General features: G+C 50.9%; 1 protein-coding gene across 1 annotated transcript in view; it reads left to right on the forward strand.

The window, feature by feature from the left end:
* PACSIN1 (protein kinase C and casein kinase substrate in neurons 1) overlaps positions 1–25,750 on the forward strand; it is a 53,003-nt gene that overhangs the window by 162 nt on the left and 27,091 nt on the right. The gene's annotated exons all lie outside the window — the stretch shown is intronic.

Consider the following 25,750-nt stretch of genomic DNA (forward strand, 5'->3'; position numbering starts at 1 on the left):
GTAGGAGGTGGGGAGGGAGGGCTCTCCTTCGCGAGTGCGTGTTTGCGGTGGGCGCACAGACGCTCATCTCTCCCCGCCAGAGCGCGAGGGAGCGTCGACCAGTTACCTGGGGAGAGGTGAGCGCCTGGGCCGGGGGGTGCTTTCAAGCGCCGGCTTCACGGGCATCACCCAGGCAGTGTCAGGATGTCCCTGCGCTGGGCCCTCTGCGAGAGGGAACTGGCGTTTTCCCTGGGGAAAACGCAGGAAATAGGTTCCTTGGGGAGGTGGGACCCACGCCTGAAGTGGGGAGAGGGGGTGGGGGTCTGTCTCTGGCCTGGCTTGTTCCTGTACGGGAAGGGTAGGTGGGCTGGTGCCAGCCTGGTGCGTAGGCTATTTCTGGACCAGAGTGGGCTGGGGAGAAACACAGCAGCTGATGCGCGCCCTGTCTGGTTTACAATTAAAGCTATATATATGTATATATTTTTAATTTTTTTCTGTTTCTCTACCCCTTCCCCCATTGCTGGGATGGGGCGGGGAGAGGAAAAGGAGGTGACTGATAAAAGGCCTGCAAATACAGCAGAAGCCACGGTCTGTCTGGCACTGCCCCCCCCCCGCCCCCCGCCAGGCCACTTGCTGCCAGTTAGAACTCTCTCCTCCTTATTTTTGCCTTACAGGAGGCCCCGAAAAGATTAAAAGGTCGTCAGGATGGGAGGGACAGAGTGGCAAACCACAGAGCTTGGCTAGACCTAGCTTCAAGCCCCAGCTGCCCCCACCCTCCACCATCCAGCTCTGCACCCCACGTGCAGGGACACATGTGGCCGCTTTTCTCTGGGCGCCACCGTAAATAACTCACACTGCCCTGGCTTGGGCATAGCGGGGGTGCAAACAGGGCCGTCCCTGATTTTGGAGGTTCTATCCCTCACCACCTGGCTTTCCTATCACATGTCCTTAAGCCATGCAGAAGCCACCCCCTCCAGGCTGCTTCCTGATTCCCCAGGTGAGAGAGATCCTTGCCTCCTGCCCTGGGTCCTCCTACCTAGCCTGCCCTGTGGCCTGGTTATTTGTGCCTTGTTGCCCACTAGACTGGAAGTGCTTTAGGGTAGGAATCTGTCTGATTCATCTGTCATCGTCCCTGCACCTGACCAGGGTCTGGCACCGGGTAAATGTTTGTGGAACAAGTGAATGAGTCAATTTAAACTCCAGGAAATAGCAGGCAACCTGAGGGAGGAGGGTGAGCCCCCTCCTGAACGTTCCTCCCACCCACCAGGACCAAAGTGCTACCTAAAGCAGACAGGCCCCTTTAGGTCCTTCCTGGTCCTGGAAGTGATGGGCAGCTGTGGCGTTTAGAGGCATCCCTGTAGTCCCAATGGCCCTGGAGAGTCTGGGGGCCTCCTGGTTCCAATCCCTGGCTGCCCCAGGCTTGGTGGAAGGCCCTGGGGAAGATCTGGCTCTGCTCAGATCCCCGGGGTTGGCCCTTTCCTCCAAGGGTGCCAACTCACACTGGGGGTCTCTACCTTTGGCCCAGCCCTGGGGAGAGTGCTGTCACCCCCAGCGAGTCAGAGACTGCCCAAGCCAGGCCACCCTCAGCCTCTGAGGTCCTCATGGTGAGTTCTGAACAGATCTTGGGATTGTGTGCAGAAGAGGAGGCGGCCAGCAAGGGATCTGGCCTGGCCACAAGGCTATGTCTGTGACATGGACGTTCCCAGAGCCGTCCTAGGCCTTGTTGTCCTTTGACAGCCATGCTGATAAGACTGTAAGGGGTTCTGTCCTCATCTCATGGAGGGGAGACGGAGGCCCAGACATGGCCGCCTGCAGCGCCAGGGCCGGCCCTCAGTTCCCGGCCCCAAGTCCTGTGCTCTCTCTGCTGGGCTTGAAGGAGCTGGGGCAAGACTTAAAGGTTCCTAGTGATGGAGAGAGTGCGGGAGCGATGCTTGCGGAGGAGGAAGTGGAGGATGGCTTACTTAGTGCCTGCAAGGGGCTGGCCCAGGGGGCCTTGCAGGGAGGGAGGCAGTAAAAACAGGAAAAACTAACAGGGCACAGCATCTGCCACGGGCTAGGTCCTCTGACTGCTTTTTTGTTTTGTTTTGGCTTTTTAGGGCTGCACTCGCAGCACAGGGAAGTTCCCAGGTTAGGGGTCAGATTGGAGCTGCAGCTGCCAGCCTATGCCACAGCCACAGCCACGCGCCACAGCCACAGCAACACAGGATCCAAGCTGCATCTGCGACCTACATCACAGCTCACCACAACACCGGATCCTTAACCCACTGAGAGAGGCCAGGGATGGAACCAGCATCCTCATGGATCCTAGTTGGGTTAGTTAACCTTTGAGCCACGAAGGGAACTCCCTTTTCACATATTGACCCATTCAGTCTTCACCGCAGCCCAGCAAGGACGGTGCTGTTATTACCCCCATTTTACAAATGAAGAGACTGAGGCACTGCGAGGTTGTCTGTCCAAGGTCACACAGTTTGCAACTGGAGGAGCTAGGATTTGAACCTAGGCCCCAGAGTCCCTATTCCCTAATGCAGAGGGCTGTGGACCTTGCTGCTGGGGGCGTGTCTCTGTGGGGACAGAGGGGGCTCCATGGCTAAAGTCCATGCACGTGGGTCGTGTGTGCGTGATTAATAAGTGTGCCTCTGATGGTTGTGGATGCACAGAATAACAACAGCCATTTCAGCGAGGCTCCTTGAGGACCTACTGTGTGGCAGGCAGAGTGGTCTTTATAAGGCGCACATCTGAGTCTGCCCCGCCTCTGCTCTGCATCCTTTAGTGGCTCCCCATTGCCCTGAGGGCAGGCAAAGTGCAGCCTCCCAAATGTGGCCCTGCTGCCCTCCCCAAGCCTGGGCTTCCTCTCCCTTCTCATCCTCCCTCTGCCCCCAGTGGCCCTGAACTGCTTTCAGTTCCTCAAATAAATCACACTTCTCTCACCTAGCTGTTCCCCTGCCTCGAACACACTCCCTCCCCCGCTCCCCATTCCTTCTCACCCTCTGGGGTCTGCTGAGACCCTGCTTCCTTCCAGAAGCATCTACAAATTCCTCCTTGCCATACCTGGCTCACCTCACCTCACACCATATCCTCTCTGGCTTTTAATAATTGCTCCCCACCCACCCACCTGACTTCAGCTGTGGAATCCTTTGGGGCAGGGTCTGTGTCCTCTCCCAGGGTCCCCAGTGCCCGGCACAGGCTAGCCTAGCTCCTACTTGTGGAATGAGTTAGCAAATAGGTGTCCCCATCTGTATTTTCTTTCTTTCTTTTTTTTTTTTTTTGGTCTTTTTGTCTTTTTAGGGCTGAGCCTGCGGCTAGGGGTTCCCAGGCTAGGGGTCGAATCAGAGCTGTAGCTGCTGGCCTACACCACAGCCACAGCAATGAGGGTTCCAAGCCGCATCTGCAACCTACACCACAGCTCACAGCAATGCTGGACCCTTAACCCACTGAGCAAGGCCAGGGCTCGAACCCACGTCCTCATGGATGCTTGTCAGGTTCGCTAACTGCTGAGCCATGACGGGAACTCCCCTATCATATACTTTCTCTCCTCACCATGTTCAGGACCCTTTTTAGCCTTCTCTTCCCCAAAAGAGATGAGGACCCCTTCCGAATTTGCATATCCCCCCACCCCCTCCTCCGCCCAAGGACTAGCTGGTGATGGAAAGCCTTCAGTGGAGAAGTGAAACTGCCCCTGAGCCTGGCAGGACCGGGGAGTGCCCTGGGGGTGGGAGTCAGCAGATCTGGGGGGTGTCCCCCCCAGGGAAGCCCGGAGGAGGGGTGTGATGTCATCTAGGAGGAGGGCTGCTTGGTTCGGTTTCACATTTTTCTTAAAGGGAAAAAATGGTTTTTATTACCAAAGTTAATATGTGCCTGTGTGGAAAATCTCGAATGTACTGGGAAGCTAAGCTAAATTTTAAAAACTATCAGCCAGCACCCGACTCACCTGCTCTGGGCTCTTTATGGCTGGTTTCTAGCCAGGGGCCGGAGGACTGGAGGGGGAGGTGGGGGCTGGGACTGGTGGGGCAGGTGAGAGGCTTGGGATTAGCAGATGGACAGGAGAAGGAAGCAGGACGGGTGGAGAGAGAAGTGGAGCTGTGCTCAGCAGGGACCCCAGGGTGCTCTGGTGCTGGAGGGGCCCTTCCGAGTTGCTTTGGAATAGTTGGGCCTTAGGACTTCGCCATCCTTCTGGTGCTGGTATGGCCCAGGGCGTGCTCTTAGTCTGGTGGCTCTGCAGCTGAAACGACTGCCAGCTGAGGGCCATGTGCTGACCGCAGATAGTGTTCACCCCTGGGAGGGATGGGCGGGAAGGTGGGAGATGGGCCAAAGGGAACCTGGCCCCAGGTGGCTCTGAGGGGACAGGAACTCTAATGCCAGGGCAGATGGTGTTATAGTTCTGTCTGCGGGGGGTGGTGCCTGTGGAGACTGGAACATGGGTGGCAGTGGTGGCAGGATACCTAATGCCTAGGGCGGACGGGGCCTCCACTAACTATTTAAAAATCACTTGTAGAGGAGTTCCCACTGTGGTGCAGTGGGTTACGAATCTGACTGCAGCAGCTCAGGTTGCTGCAGAGGTGTGGGTTCAGTCCCCAGCCCAGTGCACTTGGTTAAAAGTTCCGGCGTTGCTGAAGTTGCAGCTACGGCTCCGATTCAATCCCTGGCTTGGGAACTGCCATAGGCTGCAGGCGAGGCCATTAAAAAAAAAAAAAAAAAAAAATCACTTGAGGAGTTCCCTAGTAGCCTAGTGGTTAAGGCTTCAGTGTGGTCACTGCTGCAGCTCTAGTTAGATCCCTGGCCTGGGAACTTCCACATGCCATGGGGGACGGAGGGTGGCCATTACTAAATAAATAAATAAATAAATAATATTTGATATTTAAACACTGAGTGGGGACTGTGGTTGGCTTGCCAGGTAAACTCCAGGGTGCCCAGTTAACTTTGACCTTCAGATAAACAACAAATTTGGCGGGCTTTTTAAAGTATGTTTCAAATATTGCATGGGACGTACTTGTACTAAACATTTACTACAAATTTTAGATGTCGTGTACCTGAAAGTCAAATTTAACTGAGTGTCCTGGGTTTTCATTTGCTCAGTCTGGCCACCCTACAGGGGAGGGGTTATTTTCTCGTCTTTTGTATTGGGAGGAGGGGGTCAACGGATACTTGTTGGAAGTTGGCAGGTTTTTTTAAAAAAATTAACATATCCACTTTTAGAAATTAATAAGATTTTAAAATTTCGCATCTGTAAACTGTTTCTGTTCCTTGTCTAGAAAGTAGCTCCGCATTTGTGAATTTTGGCTCCCTAGAGCTGCTCAGAAATAATAAAAAGATCTATCTTTTCATTTATTCATGAGGGGCAAAAGGAGATTTGATGATCAAGGGTGGAGTCACTAAAGAAGGCTAATCCATTCGAGAAATCAAAGTCATCATCATAATAAAGCTCTTAGGGGGCAGAGGCTGTGGGAAATTGAACCTCTCCCGTCAGCCCAGAGCGCAGGTCAGCCTGCGGTTTAGGCAGTGTGGCCACATCCACGTTTTAACCCGGCATGTTCACGTCCAGGGCTTTCTCCTCGGGCGCCCTCCTAGTCGGTGCAAAGAGCTGGGTGAACGGGCCGTGTGGCTAGGCTGACATTCATCAGGAAGGCTGGTGACATAATTAGGCCCTCTCAGGATGCTGTGATTTTGGGCAGCCGTTCCTTCTTTCGTTTGGTCAGTGAATGGTGGTGACTCTTGTGTGGCAGGAGGAGCTGTTTTAGGTGCTGAAGACACGGAGAAAAGAACGGATCAGAGCTTAATAACTAGGGTGGAAAGATGGCCAGGATATAGTGGCAAGTCAAAACACATGACTTTGTAGAACGATGTGTTTAGAATGATCCTATTTTAAAAATACACAAATGTGGGAGTTCCTGTCATGGCTCAGCAATAATGAACCAGACTAGTACCCATGAGGCTGTGGATTTCATCCCTGGCCTCACTCAGGCACTTGGCCTCCCAATATTTGCCCCAGAGATAAATTCCAATAATCATCAGGTGCCTTTTGTCCATCTTTATGCTGTTGGTGCAGTCTTAAAAAAAAAAAAGACAAAAATATACAAATAGATCTGGTGTTCATGTTTGCATGAAGACGGCCAGAAGGCTCCTGATGATTATTTAGAGTTTATCCCTGGGGCAAGTATTGGGAGGCCAAGTGCCAGGCAAGATGGGGAATATTTCCAAAAGATGAGCATTTGTATCTGTTTTTTGTTTTGTTTTTGCTTTTTGGGGCCCCACCTGCGGCATAAGGAGGTTCCCAGACTAGGGGTCAAATGGGAGCTACAGTTGCTGGCCTACACCAGAGCCACAGCAACACAGGATCTGAGCCGCGTCTGCGACCTACACCACAGCTCAAAGCAACGCCAGATCCTTTACCCACTGAATGAGGCCAGGGATCGAACCTGCAACCTCACGGTTCCTCATCAGATTTGTTTCCACTGTGCCACGACGGCAACTCCTAAAAGATGAGCATTTAAATTGCATCCCCCTCAAATGCAAATGTGATGCCATTTGAGTCAGATGCTGCCACTGGGGTCGGAAGAGTCTTTATTTGTCGCTGGTTTCTCACTGGTCCCCTCATGGGCTTGTTTCTCCTCTCTGTCCTCCTCCCAGTCTGGGGGTGGATGAAACCTGCTGGGATGGGAGAGGAGGTGGGGGAGTGTGGGCATCGGGGGGGCTGCAGAAGAAACACTGGAGAAGCCAAGTATCCATAAAGTGGTGATTGAGCACCATGGCACACATGGCACTGGGGTGTCCTGTTGGGGGCACAGATGAGGGAGGCAGGCCCTGGACAGCCTGGGGGCTGGGCTGAGGTCCTCTGACATATGCCAGGCACTGTTCTGTTTATCCATACTGATTAACTCATTTCATCTTCTCAGGGACTTTGTGAGGTTCACCCATCTTACAGGGGTGGAAACTGAGGCAAAATGACTTGCCCGAGGTCACACCGGTGAATACGTGGCTGAGGCAGGATGCACAGCCATGCAGTCTGCATCCAGAGGCTCTTAGCCTGGATGCCACAGCCCCTCTCTCAGGGTGTGGGAGGACTACTTCTCTCAGGGGGAGGCGTGCTCCCCAAACTGGGAGTGACCGATTGTGGGAGGATCTGCAGGAGCCGATCTGGAGGAAGGGATGGAAGATTCGGAGAGGGCGAAGGTGCCTTCCAGGAAAAGCAACGTCAGGGACAACAGGGCAGAGGTTGGAATTTGAGAGGTGGGCATAGGGGCAGAGCAGGAGATCAGCTCAGGAATCTGAAGGAAGAATCAGGAGAAGAGCTGGGGGGCAGGTGCTAAGTAGTTTAGATAGTCGGCCTCATGGACCTGGCTGGGACAGGTGGCCCAGGTGAAGTCCTGGCCCTGATGCTGACATACGGAGGGGCCTTGGGCCATGCAATGCCTGCCCTTGGACTTGGTTTTCTTCTCTTTTGTTTTTAAACTTTTTATTATAGGGAGTTCCAGTGTTGGCACAGAGGTAATGAACCCAACTATGAGGATGCGGGTTTGATCCCTGGCCTTGCTCAGTGGGTTACGGATCTGGCGTTGCCATGAGCTGTGGTGTAGGTCACAGATGTGGCTTTGATCTGCTGTTGCTGTGGCTGTGGTGTAGGCCAGCAGCTGCAGCACCAGTTCAGCCCCTAGCAGGGGGGAACCTCCAAATGCTGCAGGTGCGGCCCTAAAAACAGATGACTGGATAATGAAGATTAGGTACATATTTACAATGGAATATTACTCAACTGTAAAAAGAATGAAATTTGTCCATTTGCAGCCATGTGGATGGACATAGAGAATATTATGCCTGAAATAAAGTCAGAGAGAAAGACAAATACTGTATAACATCATTTTTTCCCTTTTTTTTTTTTTTTTTTTTTTTTAAGCCACACAGCAACACTGGATCCTTAACTCACTGAGCCAGGCCAGGGATTGAACCCACATACTCATGGATACTTGTTGGGTTTGTTACCACTGAGCCGTAACAGGAACTCCTATAATACCATTATATGTGGAATCTAAAAAATAATACTCCTATAATACCATTATATGTGGAATCTAAAAAATAATATGGCTCAGTGGTAATGAACCTGAGTAGTATCCACGAGGGCGTGGGTTCCATCCCTGGCCCTGCTCAGTGGGTTAAAGATCTGGCCTTCTTGTGAGCTGTGGTGTAGGTTGCAGACCTGGCTCTGATCCTCAGTTGCTGTGGCTGTGGTGTAGGCTGGCAGCTACAGCTCTGAGTAGACCCCTAGCCTGGGAACCTCCATATGCCTCAGGTGGAGCCCTAAAAAGACAAAAAAACCAACCAACCAAACAAACAATGAATGTATATAGAAAACACAGACTAACAGTAGTTACCAGAGAGGAGGTAGGAGGAGCAAGATAGGGGTATAGGATTAAGAGATATAAACTACTATGTATAAAATAGATAAGCAACAAGGATATATTGTATTGCACAAGGAGTTATAGCCATTATCTCATAAAAACTTTTAATGGAGTATACAGTGTAAAAATACTGAATCATGGAGTTCCTGCCATAACTCACTGGAAATGAAGCTGACTAGCATCCATGAGGATGCAGGTTCGATCCCTTCCTTCACTCAGTGGCTTAAGGATTCCGCATTACCGTGAGCCGCGCTGTAGGGTGCAGACGTGGCTCTGATCTGGCTTTGCTGTGGTTGTGGTGTAGGCTGGCAGCTGTAGCTCCGATTCGACCCCTATCCTGGGACGCTCCAGATGCTGCTGGCGCAGCCCTAAATAGACAAAAAAAACAACAACAAAAAACTATACTGTGCACCTGAAAGTAATATTGTAAATTAACTATACTTTAATAAAAAACTCAACCAACCAACCAACAAGAACTCCCAAGAGAAGGGAGCATCTATGAGCCATTAGCAACCCACACGTGCAGAGACTTGGGGGTGGGTACCCCATCTGAGAAAGGGGTGCTGACAGCATCAAGTCCACCCTCATGTCCAATTTCTGCTTTGACACTGTGAGAAAGGTATTTATTAATTACCAGTATTCCTGTTTGGTCCATGAGGAAGCTGAGGTTGGGGGCAGGGATGCCTTGCCTGGGGTTGCACAGCCAGAAAGGGGGCAGACCTGGGATTAGAGTTCGGATTCTTACATGGGATGCTCTAATTTGTTAATACATTGTGTTAGTGGATATGGGTTCATAGTTTTACTCTCATGCATTCATTCAACAAATATATGTTGAGTGTTGTGTGCCCAGACTGAACCGGGCACCGGCCATGGTGGTGAAACCCTCTTTGTCCTTATCCCCTGGGGCTTTCCCTCTGTGGATCTGTGTTGCATTGAGCTGACCCCACCCTGCTTCCCCCTGCTGAGCCCTCAGCAGCAGCCCCAACTTCCATAACAGCAGCATGTGGTGTTTGTTGAGCACTTCCGATGTGCTGGGCACCATGCAAGGCTGCTTGTGTCAGAGCTCGTGTCACCTTCCCAGCACCCTGTTTTCAGATGGGTGAGCTGAGGCGGCAGAGGGGCTTAAAGCTCCTGGTTCCTGCTTGTGTTGTTATATAGCTGGGATTCAAAACGCCCTCTGGGAGTTCCCATCGTGGCTCATCGGGTTAAGAACCTGACTAGTATCCATGGAGGATGTGGGTTTGATCCCTGGCCTCGCTCAGTGGGTTAAGGGTGTCGCATGGCTGTAAGCTGTGGAGTGGGTCACAGATGCGGTTTGGATCTGGAGTGGCTGTGGCTGTGGTGTAGGCCAGGGGCTATGGCTCCAATATGACCCCTAGCCTGGCAACGTCCATAGGCAGCAGGGGCAGCCCTAAAACAAAAACAAAAACAGAAACCTCACCCTTTGAACACGGCTGTCTCCACTCCTGCCTCCCCTCCTCCCGCCCCACCTGCAGCAGGATATCGGGTGTCACCTCTTATCAACAGCTTCATCGGGCACCAGGCGGCCACTGCCGCCTGCTCTCCTAGTGTTGGGTGACTGGCTGCCATCTCACCTGCCCCACTTGGCCCTGTCCCAGACAGGGTGCCTCTGATGGGAGGCCTCCCCACGCCACAGGGCCCAAGATCCCTGCCTCTGCCCCCTTTCCTAGCACTTTGTCACTGGCCCTGGGTGGGCATTGGGACCCATCCCCCTCACACCAGCTGGCCAGGTAAGTGACAGAGCTGCCTCGGGTGACCCTGGACCCAGCCACAGGCGGGGTGGCAAGTCACAGTCTGCTTCCTTCCCTCCCCACCACTCCCAAGTGGGACCAAGAAAAGCCCCCCCTGGGAGAAATCAAGTCCCAACATTTCCATCTGAGGGCCGTATGGGTAGGGAGCGGCCTCCAGGCTGCCTTGGTGTTGGGGATCCATGAAGCAGTAGACCCCAGCCTGCATCAGCACCAGACCCTGAGCCCCCCTGCTCCTCCTAGGACCCCTTGACTGCCTCACCCCGAGGCTGCTCTGGACCAGGGCCGTGAGGCTGGGCCTCTGCCCTGAACCTGAGGCCTGGACGCCTCCTCCACCGGCCATGCTCAGGAGGTGCCTGCCCCCGCCCCCAGAACTCTGCACAAATTTGTACAAATTCTGGAAACAAAGTAACATGTACAGCACCTGAAGATAAGCCCATGTCCCTGTTGGCATGGCCATAGAGTGGTCCCTCTGCTCACAGCCTGGCTGGGATGGCTGGAGTTGCTATGGTCGTCAGGGAAATGCTTGTTGCTAGCAGTGGCCCGGGTTGGGGGGGTAGGGTGTTTGAGAGGGGGATGCCTCCCACCTTTGTGGCAAGTCAGGTTTCTATCACATTTTTCTCCCTGCCCGATGGAGAGTTTTCTAATTTGATCCTTTTGTTTGCTGGACCTCTAGAAAGACCTTCCTCTCTGCACCTGTTTTGTGATCCTGCATTATGGTATATACAGTAGGAGAAAGGCTTGACTCTTTCCCTTTATCAGTTTTTAGAGAAATGAGTTGGTGCTCTAACAACCTCCAAAGGGGACCAGTGAGTATTTTCCCCAGTTTTAAAATATAAAAATGCATAAAATAGAAACAAACTAATAGAAAGCCAGCACCCAAATTGCTACCATATAGGTCACAACAGAAAGTTGTTGCAGCTGCAGGGCCCCCCCCGCACTATAAGCCCCTCTCTTTCCCTGGAGGGACCCACCATTCTAAATATTTGGGATTATTGGCTACTTTGTTTTGGGTTTTACGACATAGGTGTGCATCCAAAACTAAATAATCGTCTCTTTTTGAATTTTAATTAATAGAATTATGTATTCTTATATGTCTGCCTTTTTTTTTTTAATCAACATACTCTTGGAGTTCCCTTTGTGGCTCACTGGTTAATGAACCCTACTAGTATCTGTGAGGACTCTGTTCAATCCCTGGCCTCGTTCAGTGGGTTAAGGATCTGGTGTTGCCATGAGCTGTGGTGTAGGTCACAGACATGGCTTGGATCCCGAGTTGCTGTGCCTGTGGTATAGGCCTTCAGCTGCAGCTTGATTCGACCCCTAGCCTGAGAATCTCCATATGCCACGGATTCTGCCCTAAACAAACAAACAGACAGACAAACAAACAAAAAACATTCTTTTTACCTTGCATCTAGATTGTTCTTTGTAGCAGTAGTCCTTTCTCGTTTTTTTTTTTTCCATTGCATAGTGTTCCTTTTTGTGAATTTACTCTGATTTACTTACTCAGTTTACTTGTTTACAGACATCAAGGTTGTTTCTGACTAGCTGTCGTGAAAAAGTGCTACTCAGAATGTTCTCATCCTTGTGCATACAGTTCCACAGGATGTATCTTAGGAGTGGAATTGCTGGGTCATGGGACAGGTGCATCAGCAAACTTACTAGATAATACTGTTTTCTAAAGTGGTTGCACCAGTTCACAAGAAATACGTACTCTACATTCTTGCAGATATTTAGTTATTAGCAAACTTTTGGGTTTGTTAATTAAAAAATTTTTTTTTTCTTAAATTTTTTTGCTCTTTAGGGCCATACCTGGGGTATATGGAAGTTCCCAGGCTAGGGGTCAAATCCGAGCTGCAGCTGCCAACCTATACCACAGCCACAGCAATGCCAGATCCTTAACCCACTGAGTGGGGCCAGGGATCGAACCCACATCCTCATGGATATCAGTTGGGTTTGTTTCTGCTGAGCCACAGCCAGAACTCCTGCCCCCTTTTTGGGGGGTAATTTGTCTTTTTTTTTTTTTTGGTCTTTTTAGGGCCGCACCCGTGGCACATGGAAGTTCCCAGGCTAGGGGTCAAATCAGAGCTGTAGCTACCACCCTACACCACAGCCACAGCAACTCGGGATCCGAGCGAGTCTGCACCTACACCACAGCTCACGGCAACACTGGATCCTTAACCCACTGAGAAGGCCAGGTACTAAACCAGTGTCCTCATGGATACTAGTTGGTTTCATTACCACTGAGCCACCATGGGCACTCCCAGTTATTGTTGAGTTTTGTTTGTTTGTTTTTTGGCTGCCCTTTGGTATATGGAGTTCCCGGGCCAGGGATCAGATCAGAGCCACAGTTGCGACCTAAGCTGTAGCTGTAGCAACACCGGATTCTTAACCTACTATGCCCGGCCGGGATTGAACCTGCATCCCCCAGCACTCCCAAGATGCAGCTGATCCCGTTGCACCATAGCAGGAACTCCTATTGTTTGAGTTCTTTCTGTATTTTAGATACTAGCCCCCTTATCAGATAGATGCTTTGTGAATATTTTTTCCCTCCTTCTGTGGGTTGTCTTTTCCCTGTGGATCCAGTTCATGGAGAATAGTCTTCAGAGACTCAGTCTGGGTGTTACAGGCATTGGGCTTTTTCCATTTTAGAAACCAACCTAACGATCCACTTATAGCCTCAGCAGTTCTGCGCAGTAGGGCCTCGTGGTACGGTGGCAGAGGAGGGAAGGGCCGGGCACTCAGGTGCCACGCGGCTGTGGGACACCAGAGTTGGGTCCCCAGTTTAGTTCCCATAGCTTCTCTTGGGGTTCTCCAGCCTAACCCACATCCTCCAAACCCCCAAACTCAAGCACCCCCTTGAGTATCCCCCCACCCTGGGTACCCCCACCCTGCTCTGAGGCTCTCAGCACCTCTCCTCCAAGGGAAGCCAGGAGGGCAGCGGCTGGTGCCCAGTGGGAGGGAGGCAGAGCCCAGGGTGGGGAGCGGCAGGGGGGCACGAGAGCAGCTCCTCTGTAGCCCGCATCCTTTTCTCAGAACACGCAGCAGGGCCGAGAGCCGAGAGCCGGCAGGCAGAGGTGCTGTGCGACACGGGTCCTCACTGCTGTTCCCACGGCCGCTGTGGGACACAGGCACCATCGTTCCCGCTTTGCACATGAGAAAGTGGGCCCAAGGGTGACTTGTCAGGAAGGGACGGGACTGGGGTTTTGAACAGGGTCTGGTGGATTCTGCAGGCAGGGGAGCATGGATATCAGGATGTGAGTCTACATCCTGCTCTTCCAGCCTCCCCCCCAGGGCCCTTCACCTGCAGGGCAGACACCAGGCCCAGACAGGGGCCGTGACTGCCCCCCTCTGTCATGCAGAGGGACACAGGGTGGGCCCAATGGACTCCCTGGGAGCCACGCCTGGGCCAAGAATCCATTTATCACCTGGGGAGTTCTGTCGTGGCCCAGCGATTAATGAACCTGACTAGCATCCATGAGGTTGCGCGTTTGATCCCTGGCCTCGTTCAGTGGGTGAAGGATCTGGCATTGCCGTGAGCTGTGGCGTAGATCACAGACAGGGCTCAGATCCTGCGTTGCTGTGGCTGTGGTGTAGGCTGGCAGCTATAGCTCCAATTGGACCCCTAGCCTGGGAACCCCCATATGCCACGGGTGTGCCCCCAAAAAAAACCCCATTTATCACCTGGTCCCCATATGCTCCCACACTAAGGGGAGGACCATGACTTTTAGGGTCCCTGGGGCCGATGTCTGTTGGGACCCTGTGTTTAACAGTCCCACAAGTGCCCGGGTCCTCCTCTTTCTCCAGTGAGTCTTCCCTTACAAAGAGCCACGTCCCCCTGGGCCGGCCTGGGGAATCGTTACTTTACTTATTTGTTCCGGGGCCGCGGGGCCCTCACCCAGGGCACCTGGCCTATGTATGGCCTCTCCTTCAGTCACCTGGACCTGACACCTTGCTCAGGTCTGGAAACTGGGCAGGGGCTCACGACTTTTTATTGGGGCGCACCCCTTGGCCCCCGGATGGTCAGGCCTTGGTCTCTTTTGGTTACAGAGAGCAGGCAGGGTCCTGGGTGGCTGCCCGACTGGCTTACCCCCAGGGGCGCTGGGTGCTAGTAACCATTACCATAGCTCTGTGGGCCAGGTCCCCGCCCCCCCCAGCTGCCCTCTGACCTTGCCCATTGTTATGATAATTGCTCCCACCTTGCTTCTGACCAGTAAGTGCTGCCACCCGGCCTCTTATTTGGGGACTCTGTCATCATTGCTGTCAGGGAGCCCAGTTCTGTAACAGTGGCTCCTGCTCTTAGGTCCTCAAAGGACAGTCACCCCTGAGTTTGGCAGGCTGCCCCCACAACCCAGTGCTTCCCTGTGGCTTTGACAAAAGGAGCGTCCGTCAGGCTGCCCTGCAGAAGATAGACCCCTGGTGGCTTTTCTAGCCTGATGTGCAGTATTCACTTCTCTGGGCCCCTTCAGTGGAAATCTGTCGCAGCAGCCCTGGCATTTCTGCTTCTCGAGCTATGACATCGCTTTCTCCAAGCTGGGGGCTAACACTGTCTTTCGGGGTGTTAATCCTTGTACGTGGGATTAACTCTCCCATATCCAGCTCCCTGCCTGATCCAGCCCCGGTGCTGCCAGCACTGCAGCCGGCTGAGCTGTGACCTTCTCTGGCCTTTGCTCTGCTGGCCTGGGGAGGAGGGGGCGGTTCTGAGGGAGCCTTTCAAGGTCATTGTCAAGCAGGGGCTGGGCTCAGAGTGGTCACTTCCAAGTCCCACTCTTTCCCAAGCAGGGCCTGACCTTGGTGCCGCAGACTCCCCATGGGCTGAGAAGTCATCCTTCTCTGACATTCTGCTCCGCGTGTAATTAAGCCCTGCGCCTGCTCCTCGGCTCCCCCCGCCCTCCAGCTGTAGGAGGGAGTTTATACGCAGCCAAGGAGGCCCTTGGCTTCCACACTTGGCCTTACGTTAGTGATTAGTCACTCTCAGCCTTTTAGAACTGTCTTCAGTGCACAAAGCCACCAGCAACAGCCAGCCCATCCCTCACACTTTGCAGTTAACAGCTACTCCCCCAACCCCTCAAACTTCCAGATAGACCCCCCCACTGCCACCCCCGCAACAGTGAGCTTCATCGCTGCTGCTTGCAGGCTGCTAGTTCTGCCACCACCATGGGTCGCCCAGCTCCGTCCCAGCATTCAGGGGCTGCTTCCTAGAGCCACTCCAGAGGCCAACTGGCTGGTTTGGCTTCCTGGGGAAACAGCCATGGAAATGGAGATTTGTGCGCAGGAGGATCATGGGGTCTTGTTCTCATTGTAAGAAGTGAGAGAAGCCGGGCTGAGCAGAGAGGAAGTTTTTTTTTTTTTTTTTTCAACTGCCCCTGGCATGCGGAAGTTCCTGGGCCAGGGATCGAACCCATGTCACAGCAGTGACCCAAGCCACAGCAGAAACCATGCCAGATCCTTAACCTGCTGAGGCTCTGGGGAGGATGTTTTCTTTGTTGTTTTCTTTTTGGCTGCATCCGGGGCATATAGAAGTTTCCAGCTCAGGGACTGAATCTGAGCCTTGTTTTCGACCTACACCACAGCTATGGCAACACGGGCTCCTTAACCCACTGAGCCAGGCGGGGGATCGAACAGGCAATGCCACAAAGAGACAAGCCAGATCATTAACCCACTGTGCTGTGGAGGGAACTCCCTGAGGGAGAAGTTTTTAACACAGGCTTCACTTGATCCCATGAGGAGTGTGGAGGCTGGGATGGCACTTCCGTGTTGTCGTGAATTCAGGATCCAGGGATCCAGGCCTGTGCTATTGGATGTGAGCTGTCATTGGATCTCTGTGAATCCCACTGCTATGGGATTTTGGTGAACCTGTCTTTTGGTGGCTGTGTGTTCTCCTTACTGATGGGTGTCGACTCAAGTGTGGATGCGTTGGTCTCAGGTGTATGTGGGCTGAACTTTAGTAAATATTGCTGAAGAGTTTTCCACAGTGGCTGTACCATTTGGTACTCCCACCGCAGGGTTTCAGGGTTCTGGTTATCTGCATCCTCACCAACGCTTGATATTGTCTGCTTTTTTATTTTAGCCATTCTGGTGGTCTAGACACTAGTGATGCTTCTGTGCAATCAGGGCGGGGGGTTGGGGGGACCACTGCTTCCTGGTAGTGGGTGGATGTGAGATTTGGGGAGCCCTGCCCCCCGCCGCTTGACTGTACCTGATGTCCGTTTACAAGAGTCTTTTTCAAAACCAAATCCTGGCAGGGACATTGAAACGTGGTCGGGTAGTAACACCCTCACGTGACTTGGTTTGGCCGCCTCCTTTCAGCCTGAGAGTCCAGCTCCACAGGGCTGTGAAAGGCTACAGATTTTGCTGCCGGCCAGGCCCCGACTCTGGGATCTCAGGAGGACACCAGGAAGCAGCTGCAGCGAGGCAGCAAGGCACCCCGGCCAGGGTTTCACGGTTGCCAAACTACTTTCTTTCTTTTTTTTTTTTTTTTTTTTTTTTTTTTTTGTCTTTTTTTGTTGTTGTTGTTGTTGCTATTTCTTGGGCCGCTCCCGCGGCATGTGGAGATTCCCAGGCTAGGGGTCGAATCGGAGCTGTAGCCACCGGCCTACGCCAGAGCCACAGCAACGCGGGATCCGAGCCGCGTCTGCAACCTACACCACAGCTCACGGCAACGCCGGATCGTTAACCCACTGAGCAAGGGCAGGGACCGAACCCGCAAGCTCATGGTTCCTAGTTGGATTCGTTAACCACTGCGCCATAATGGGAACTCCCAAACTACTTTCTCATCTGAGCTCCTTTGGGCCTCACGGCAGTGCCCAAAGGCTGCAGGAGAACGTAGTATCAACTCCATATCGCGGAAGAGGAAACCGAGGCCCGTCACCTGTGCAAAGTCCTACGGCAAGTCAGCGGCCAGGTGACCGTGAGCCAGTGGTGGGTTCCAGGTTGAGGGCTCCAAATTTCCTTCTTAGTTTTATTGGCCCCTGCTGCTCCCTTGCTTTAGAAAGCAACTTGGGGAGGGCCCTTCATGGTGCAGCAGAATCGAATCTGACTAGCATCCATGAGGATGCAGGTTTGATCCCTGGCCTCACTCAGTGGGTTGAAGTGAGCTGTGGTGTAGGTTGCAGATGTGGCTCGGATCCCATGTTGCTGTGGCTGTGGCGTAGGCCAGCAGCTGTAGCTGCTATTCGACCCCTAGCCTGGGAACCTCCATATGCCACAGGTGTGGCCCTAAAAAAAAAGTCCCTTACTCTTAACACCTCTCTCAGGAACACCTCCCTTCCATCCCTCTTCCTGCTGTCTTCTCTTTCCTCTTCTAGCAACCCTCCTAATTCCCACCCCCACCTCCAGGAGGGCAGGATCTCAGCTAGGCATTAGGCAGAAAGCTGGCTGAGTAAAAGAACTTATTTATACTAAAGTGTGTGTGACTCGCATCTTGTCCCTTAACCCCTCAAGTGCTTATTTAGATATGGGGGAAAAAAAGGAGCTTTCCATTATTGGAAAAGTTGACAGTGAGAGAAGAACAGGAAATATTCAGGAATTCTGTCCTGTACCCCCTAACATTTCCCAAACGTGGGTTGATGATTTACCCATAGCCCACTGTGCACTTGTTAGCAGGAGAGTGGAGAGGCAGCAGGTTGCACGGATGCAGATTATGCCATGGGACGAAGGACAGCCTTTGAGGGGGAAGGCAGGGGCTAGTGTTGGGGGCTCAGCACCTGCGCTGAAGCCTTGTTGCAGTGGCTCATTGTGAATAATTGCTGCGGTAATTATGAAGATTGCACAGGCAAATGGATCCCAGTTTACATTCTGCTCCCCTGCAAAGGTCGTCTGTAATTGCCCAACTTCCTCCCTATGGGGGGGTACAAGGCCGCAGAGGGGGGCTGTCGGGGGTTCAGGGGTTCTGGGCTGCAGGCCTGAGCTAAGGGGGTTGGGATGCTGGGAGTCTCTTGGGGTGATCTTTGCCAGCCTGAGGGTGGAGCCAGGTAGGTGATCTTTCAGCACAGAGGCTGCCTTCTCCCCCAGTTGATGCTCCAGAGGCCCGCGCGCACTCTCCCAGCTGATCTGGCTGGAAATGGGCATGCGGTGACTGCTTGCAGAGGCAGTGACCTGTCCTGCCCATCAGTCTCGAAGCCTTGGCCCCAGATTCCCCTAGTCGGACATGCCATGGGGCCCTGCGCCTTCACCTCCCTTCTCTGTAAAGGGAAGGAGTTGGGCCACATACTATGTCCTTGGGAAGCCTCTTCTGGATCTGGATCCCAGGAATCCAGCCTCTGTTTCCCAAGGTTTTTTTGTTTGTTTTGTTTTTGGCTGTGCCCACAGCACGCGTAAGTTCCCAGGCCAGGTATCGAACCCTCTGCCACAGCAGGGACCCGAGCCACAGCAGTGATAATGCCAGATACTTAACCAACTGAGCCACCAGGGAACTCCCTGGTCCACAAGTTTTGTGGAAGACTTGTGCCTAGGCTTTGGAGTCAGACAGAGTAGAAATTGAATGGTGGCTCATTTCTGCTGTGTGACATTGGGTCACCGACTTCACCTCCCTGGACCTGTTTCCTCTTTAAAAAAATAAAGATAATGGTATACATCTCTTAGTGTAGTTTTGAGATTAAAGGAGATAATAGCAATGGACTGTGTAGCTGGCATAACTGAGGGCTTCCTCTGTGCCAGGCACGGTTCCAGGGGCTTTTCCTGTCCTTGCAGCTGCCTTGTGACGTGAGCGCTGCTGTTATCCCTGTTAAGATGGGGAAGCTGAAAAAAAAAAAAAAAAAAGATGGGGAAGCTGAACGTGGAAAGCATGGCAGACAGGTTTCCAACAGATGTCCGCTGCCTCTAAGACGGCTCCTTCTCTTTTCCTTGGGAAGCTTCTCCAGGGAGGCGTCCCCGTTTGCTCTGCTTGTGTCACCTCTACACCACGGCTGAAGCTCCTCCGCCCCTCCGTCCCCCTTCGTCTCTGACCCTCCGGCCCTGTCCCCCCTCCCCGGCTCTGTTCCCCAGTCCTGCCCCTCCCCCACCGTGTCCCCTGGCCCTGTCTCCCCCCCCCTCCCCCGCCCCCAGGGACCCTCAGCCGCCAGACCTCTCTGACTCCATGCCAGGGACAGCCTGCCCCACACTGTCCAGTGGTCTGTTAGGTCTGACTCTGACCCTTCTCAAGTCCACCCAGGCTCTCCTGGGGCTGAGCCTCCGGCTGATCCAGGGCATAGAAGGTGCTGGGGAGTCCATGTGTTTGAGAAGTTCCAGGACTAGAGTCTCCTACAGTCACCCAAGACCCAACAGAAACCCCCACCGAATACCTCCATGGGCCATGCCTGGTGCTAGAAAGCAGGAATACAGAGACTAACATGAGAGGACTGGGGACGGGGAAGGTTTCAGAGCAGCAGGACAGTGGCTGTCAGCCTGGGATGTCCTTGGGGACACCCCAAGTGAGAAGCTGTAAATCGCTGATGCCCGGGGTGCAGCCTGGACTTGAGGATTCTGAAAGTGGCCTATGGAAGAAAATTGGATCTCCGCAGGCAAAGAATAAAGTCGGACCCTTCCCTTACACCATCTACAAAAATGGATCAAAGACCTAGCTGTCAGAACTAAAACCAGAAAACTCTTAGAAGGGGAGTTCCCTGGAGGTGCAGTGGGTTAAGGATCCGGTGTTGTGCCTACCATGGCTCAGGTCGCTGCTGTGGTGGGGGTTCGATCTCTGGCCTGGGAACTTTGGCATGCCGCAAGTGTGGCCACACACACACAGCCACAGACACACACACCCCTCTTAGAAGAAAATGTAGCAGGGAATCTTCATGACATTGGATTTGGCAGTGATTTCTTGGATGTGACACCCAAAGTGTAGGCATCAAACAGAAAAAATTAAGTAAATTGGGCTTCAGCAAAATTTAAAATTCTATCAAGAGAGTGAAAAGACAACATACAGAATGAGAGAAAATATTTGCAAATGATATATCTGATAAAGGATTGATATTCAGAATGTATGAAGAACTCCTACCACTCAACAACAAAGAACCAAACAATTGGTTTAAAAAATAAGCAAAGGCCTTGAATAGTCATTTCTCCAAAGATATACAGATGGCTAATAAGCACATGAAAAGATGTTCAGTATCATTAATCATTAGGGAAGCGCAGCTCAAAACTGCAATGAGATACCACTTCGTGCCCATTAGGATGGTCATTATCAAAAAAAGCAGAAAATAACAAGTGTTGGTGAGGATGTGGAGAAATTGGAACCCTTCTGCATTGCTGATGAGAAGGTAAAATGGTACAGCTGCTGTGGAAAGCAGTTGGACAGGTCATCAAAGTGTTAAACACAGAAGATGATCCAAAATCCCACTTCTAGATGTCTACACAAGATAACTGAAAGCAGGGATTCAGATACTGAAACACCAGGGTTCATAGCAGCATTATTAACAGTAGCCAAAAGGGGAAAACAACCCATTGTCGTTGTGGATGATCAGATAAACAAAATGTGATAAATCCATACAATGAGATATTATTCTGCCTTAAAAAGGAATGGAATTCTGATGCATGCCGCAACATTGCTAAGTGAAACCTTGAAAATATTTGAAACCTTGAAAAAATTGCTAAGTGAAAGAAGCCAGACACAAAAGAACAAGTATTGAGTATTGTGGGATTCCCTTTTTTTTTTTTTTTTTTGGCTTTTTAGGGCTGCATCCATAGCATATGGAGGTTCCCAGGCTGGGGTCTAATCAGAGCTACAGCTGCCAGCCTACACCACAGCCACAGCAACGCCAGATCCTTAACCCACTGAGCGAGGCCAGGGATTGAACCTGAAACCCTGTGGTTCCTAATCAGATTTGTTTCCACTGTGCTGCAACAGAAATTCCAGTTCCATTTAATATAAGGTAGCTGGGAGTTCCTGTCATGGCGCAGTGGTTAACGAATCCGACTAGGAACCATGAGCTTGCGGGTTCGGTCCCTGCCCTTGTTCAGTGGGTTAACGATCCGGCATTGCCGTGAGCTGTGGTGTAGGTTGCAGACGTGGCTCGGATCTCGCGTTGCTGTGGCTCTGGCGTAGGCCGGTGGCTACAGCTCCGATTCAACCCCTAGCCTGGGAACCTCCATATGCCGTGGCAGCGGCCCAAGAAATAGCAAAAAGACAAAAAAAAAAATATATATATATATATATATGGTAGCTGGTGAGAGAAATTGGTAGACACAGAAGGTAGAATGGTGGTTGCCAAGGGCTTAGAGGGAAGGAGGGGAGGGGAGGTACAGAGTTTCAATTTGGGATGATGAAAAATGCTAGAGATGGATTATGGTAATGGTTGCATAAATGTGAATATACCTAATTGTACAATTAAACAGGGTTAAAATGGTAAATTTTGTGTTACACGTATTTCACCACAATTAAAAAAATATATTCCGGGTGATTCTCAGGTGCATCTGGGTTGAGAAGGGCCTGAGAAGGGCCAGCAGATCAGCATGAAAATAATAGTTGCAGGTAAGCACTACAGGTGCTGGGATAGACATGGGTGCACCTGTGGAAAGACAGGCACTTCTGTGTAGAAAAGTCAGGGGGTCAGGGAAGATTCTTTCTCCCTATGAGGCGGGCTACTGTAAGGATGAGGTCAGTTTTAGAGCCAGACTGCTTGGTTGCAAATCCCACCTTGCTCGGTGAGTTTTGTGCAGTAACTTAGGCAAGTTACTGCTCTGTCTTTTTGTCTTTTTTTTAAGGGACACACCCGCGGCATATGGAGGTTACCAGGCAAGAGTCTAATCGGAGCTGTAGCCGCTGGCCTACGTACGCCACAGCCATAGCAACGCCAGATCCGAGCCGCATCTGTGACCTACACCACAGCTCTCATGGCAACGCTGGATCCTTAACCCACTGAGCAAGGCCAGGGATGGAACCTGCAACCTCATGGTTCCTAGTCGGGTTCATTTCCTCTGCACCCCGACGGGAACTCCCAGGTTACTACTCTGTATCTCAGTTTCTTCATCTATAAAATGGGAGTGATAATAACACCCGCCTTGCAGGGAAGCTGTGAGGTTATACAAGGTCATCCACGTAAAGCATTTAGGACAGTATCTGTTTGGTAAAGGGTAGCTAATGTTATGGTAATGCATATACCGTAATTTATTTATCAATTTCCCCAAGTATGGACATTTAGGGTTTCTCCCTTTTCCTATATAACAAAATTGCAAAGGACATTTCCGTGTTTGTTTTCTTGAGCACATGTAAGATTTTCTCACGAGTGTATGCCAAGAAGTAGAATTCCTAAGTTGTTGGTATGGACACGGTCAAATTTTTTTTTTTTTTTTTGGCTGCGTCTGTGGCATATGGAAATTCCCAGGCCAGGGATCAAACCTGGGCCACAGCAGTGGGTTAGGGATCCAGCAATGCCAATCCTGAATCTTCTGAACCACAAGAGAACTCCTGGACATGGTCAACTTTATGAGACATGGCCGCAAAACTACCAGGTCTCTCTTGAAAGAATTATCTCAGTATGATTTAAATATGTGAACTCTGTTCAGATGTGTGAGCAGATAGCAACACTTGGGAAGCCAATATCAGAAAATGACCTTGAAATCGTTTAAACCATTGTGTCTCAAATTCTGTTGTGTATAGAGGTCACAGGTTACCTATTAAAATGCAGACTCTGAGTCAGGAGGTCTCAGAGTGTGGGATGGGGCTTGACAGTCTCCATTTCTAACAGGTTTCCGGGTAATAGTAAGTCTACCAACCCCACGTTCAGTAGCAAGAGCTCTTAGACTTGGCTGCCATTGAAACACCTGGGGGAACTTTTAAAAAATACTGATTCTTGGGTTGTTCACTCAGAGACTTAATTGGTATGGGGTGAATTTTTATTTTATTTTTTAAATTTTTATTTATTTATTTTGCTTTTTAGGGCCACATCTGTGGCATGTGGAAGTTCTTAGGCTAGGGGTCCAATTGGAGCTGCAGCTGTAGGCCTACACCACAGCCCAGCAATACCAGGTCTGAGCCGAGTCTGCGACCTACACCACAGCTCACGGCAACACTAGATCCTCAACCTGCTGATCGAGGCCAGGGATGGAACCCGCATCATCATGGATACTAGTTGCGTTTGTTACCGCTGAGCCACAGTGGGAACTCCCTGGGGTGCATTTTTAAAGCTTCCTGGGTATTCTCTTTGGTAGCAAAGTTTGGTAACTATCTACTTAAACAAAAAGGAAAGCTCATTATCTTGTTCACCAGGATCTCCAGCTTTGGTTAGTTCTGAAATTCAACCTCTAGGAACCAGCTTCTTTCTGTCCTCACTGGTAGGTTTTGCCCTCCACCTAGCTTCCCATGTGGGGGCGGCGGGTGTGGATGTGTGTCACAGAATGGCTGCCACAGCTCCAGACATCACATGCAGACTCCACAAGGTCCAGGAACATAAGAGACTATAGCTCCCCATGTGTATCTTATGATCCATAAGGGATCCTCTCCTGGAAGCTCTTTCAACTCTCTAGTCTACTGGCCAGGGGAGCAGGAGTGCTGCAAATCACTTAGACCAGTGGTTCTCAAAGCAGCATCCCTGGCGAGGCGCATCAGCATCACTTGAGCATTCAATGAAAGGCAGATTCTCAAGCTCCACCACAGACCTATTGAATCAGAAACTTTGGATGTGAGACCCAGCCATCTGTGTTTTAACAAGTCTTTCAGGTGATTCTGATGAATGTTCAAGTTTGAAAACCACTGGCTTAGAGTTTATGTCTTGGACCAGTGTTCTTAATCTGGATTGCAACCCCACCCCCACCCCCTGCCACCGCCCTGGGGACATTCAGCAATGTCTGTAGAGGTTTTGCTTATTATAACTGGGGGGCAGGTGCTATTGGCATCTAGTGGGTAGAGGCCAGGGCTGCTGCCAAACATCATATAGTGCCTAGGACAGCCCCACAAGAATGATCCAGCCCCATATGTGAATATTGCTGAAGTTGAGAAACCCTGCCTTGGGCCAATCAGCCTTTTTCTGGGTCAAGTGAGGAATGGCTGTTGGGTAGACCACCAACAGTGTCTGCTCCTGGAAATTCCTTCCACAATAAACCAGGCATCTCCCCCCGCCCCACCTGCCTCATCTTTCCCACCCTGCCCCCTTGCAGAGAAGCTCTTTCTTTAGAAATAGAGAAATACTATAGAATGCAAAGTATGGGGCCGTCAGGGTCAAAGAGGTTTCTGTTGTCAGGATGAGCAAACAGATGGCTCCTGGCTCTCTCCTCTTTGGCTGGGTGAATCCTGGGGGTGGGGGAGGGGTTGAGAGGGTCATACTTGGTTGCTTACTCCAAATGCTATGGGTACTGCAGCTTTGTCAGGAGATTAACCATATCTCTCTCAACATAGTACATAATTTTAAAGATTGGCTGCATCCCTAAGTGTAATTTTTTGCACTGTTTTGGAGCCAATTTTTTTTTTGTTCCAGAAATGCAGCCACATCATGTCATATAAGCAGGGGAGCAGCTAGAATGGGATGTGTATGGAATTCTTCCTTTGGGTCCCATCAAGTGTGTGACACTGGGCATGCCTGCATTTGTATTGACCATACCTTCTTGTACTGTCTGTTCGAATTTTCTGCAAGGATGGATATGTCCTATTTCTGCATTTAGGTGGCATCGCCACTGGCCACATGTGGCTGTTGAACACATGAAACATGGTCAGGGCAGCTGAAGAATGTTTTTTTTTTGGCTGTACCTGAGTCCTCTGGAAGTTCCTGGGCCAGGGATGGAACCCAAGCCACATCAGTCAGATCCTTAACCCACCGAGCCACCAGGGAACTCTAATTTTTCTTTTTTGGGAATTCAATTTTCATTTAATTCTGTTTAAACAGTCAAATGATGGAGTTCTTGTTGTGGTACAGCAGAAATGAATCCAACCAGTATCCATGAGGATGCGGGTTTGATCCTTGGCTTTGCTCAGTGGGTTAAGGATCCAGTGTTGCCGTGAGCTGTGGTGTAGGTTGCAGATTCGGCTCGGATCCCGAGTTGCTGTGGCTCTGGCAAAGGCCGGCAGCTGTAGCTCTGATTTGACCCCTAGCCTGGGAACTTCCATATGCTGCAGGTATGGCCCTAAAAAAACAAATATATGTGTGTATTCTGAGCTGACAGTTCTGTCAAAGTTTGGAAAATATTCTGCCACTTTTGGCCTCTGATTTCTGATGAGAAAGTCACTGTCATTTGAATTGTTTTCTCCTGTTAAGTGAGCTGTCATTTCTCTGCACGTTCAAGATTTTTTTCTTTGTCTTTAGTTTTCAGAAGTTTGCTTCTGATGTGTCTTGGAGTAGATTTCTTGGGGTTTACCTGTTTGGAGTTCACTAAACTTCTTCAATCTGTAGGTTCGTAGCTCTTGTCAAATTAGGATGTTTTTCAGCCACTATTTCTTTGTAAACTTTGTCAGTCCCAAACTCTTTCTCCTGAGACTATATTGCAATGTTGGAGCTTTTGTTACAGGCCTAACTTTCCTGAGGCTTTATTTATTTATTTATTTATTTATTTATTTATTTTTTCCCCATCTATCTTTTCTCTGTTGTTCGGATTGGGTAATTTCTATTCTTCCATCTTCATATTCATTGATGGTTCCTTTCTTGTCTCCATTCTGCTATTGAGCCCACCCAATGAGGTTTCAGTTCTAAAAATTTCACTTTGATTTTT

The sequence above is a fragment of the Sus scrofa genome, chromosome 7 (genome assembly GCF_054392235.1).
Source record: "Sus scrofa isolate SSC_HxYL_T2T_F1_AM1 chromosome 7, Sscrofa_HxYL_maternal_Yorkshire_Landrace_v2.0, whole genome shotgun sequence".
In the NCBI taxonomy this organism is placed as follows: Eukaryota; Metazoa; Chordata; class Mammalia; order Artiodactyla; family Suidae; genus Sus; species Sus scrofa.